We start from the raw sequence: 953 nt of genomic DNA on the forward strand, positions 1-953 counted from the left end.
ACGCTCAAGAAGATTGGCATGTACAGGCCCAATTTGGCACCCTGGCTGATTACTTTGAAGATGCTCACCAAGAATCGGCTCGGTTGTCACCAATACGAATGTCAGATGCTAGTCAATTCTTTCCATTATTTGCGGGAGACTTCTTTACATACGCTGACGAACGTGACCATTACTGGAGTGGCTATTACACCTCTAGACCTTTTTATAAGAATCTTGACCGTTATTTGGAGCATTAATTTGTGATCCGCAGATATACTTTTTTCGATGATATGGTCGCATGTGGAATCAATAGGCTTTAGCAAGCCTAGTTGGACCACTGAATTAACGGAAAGATTAACAAGTGCGCGTCGAAATCTTTCATTATTTCAACATCATGATGGCATCACTGGCACTGACAGAGATCTTGTTGTCAATGATTATGGGAATAAGCTGTTTCAGTCAATATTGAATGTTAAGTCAGTGATCAGTCAAACTAGCGACTTTTTTCTTTGTAATGATCAAATTCAGTATAGTCCCAACATCCAAAAATTTCACTTTGTGGTTGATGATATAAACAAGTTTCTTAACAACGGCCCACAGAGAAAAATTGTAAGCTTAGACGGGCCTAGCGAATTATTTCAAGTGATATTTTTCAACTCACTACCTAGAAGTCGAGAAGAGGTTGTACATATTTTAGTTTCATCTTCGAACGTTAAGGTACTTGACCGGAATAGAAAACCTGTGCCTTTTCAAATAAATCCTCAGTTTTCCGACGGTGCAGAAATTTCTAATTCTATGCTCTTCTGGTGCCCCTTGGGGATGATTTTAGGTATAATACAGAAGGTGAATGGGACGCTCAATTCAAGAATTACAAAAAGCTTTTTGAATACATGAACGCTCAAGAAGATTGGCATGTACAGGCCCAATTTGGCACCCTGGCTGATTACTTTGAAGATGCTCACCAAGAATCGGCT

The sequence above is a fragment of the Artemia franciscana genome, chromosome 19, assembly GCF_032884065.1.
Source record: "Artemia franciscana chromosome 19, ASM3288406v1, whole genome shotgun sequence".
Classification (NCBI taxonomy): domain Eukaryota; kingdom Metazoa; phylum Arthropoda; class Branchiopoda; order Anostraca; family Artemiidae; genus Artemia; species Artemia franciscana.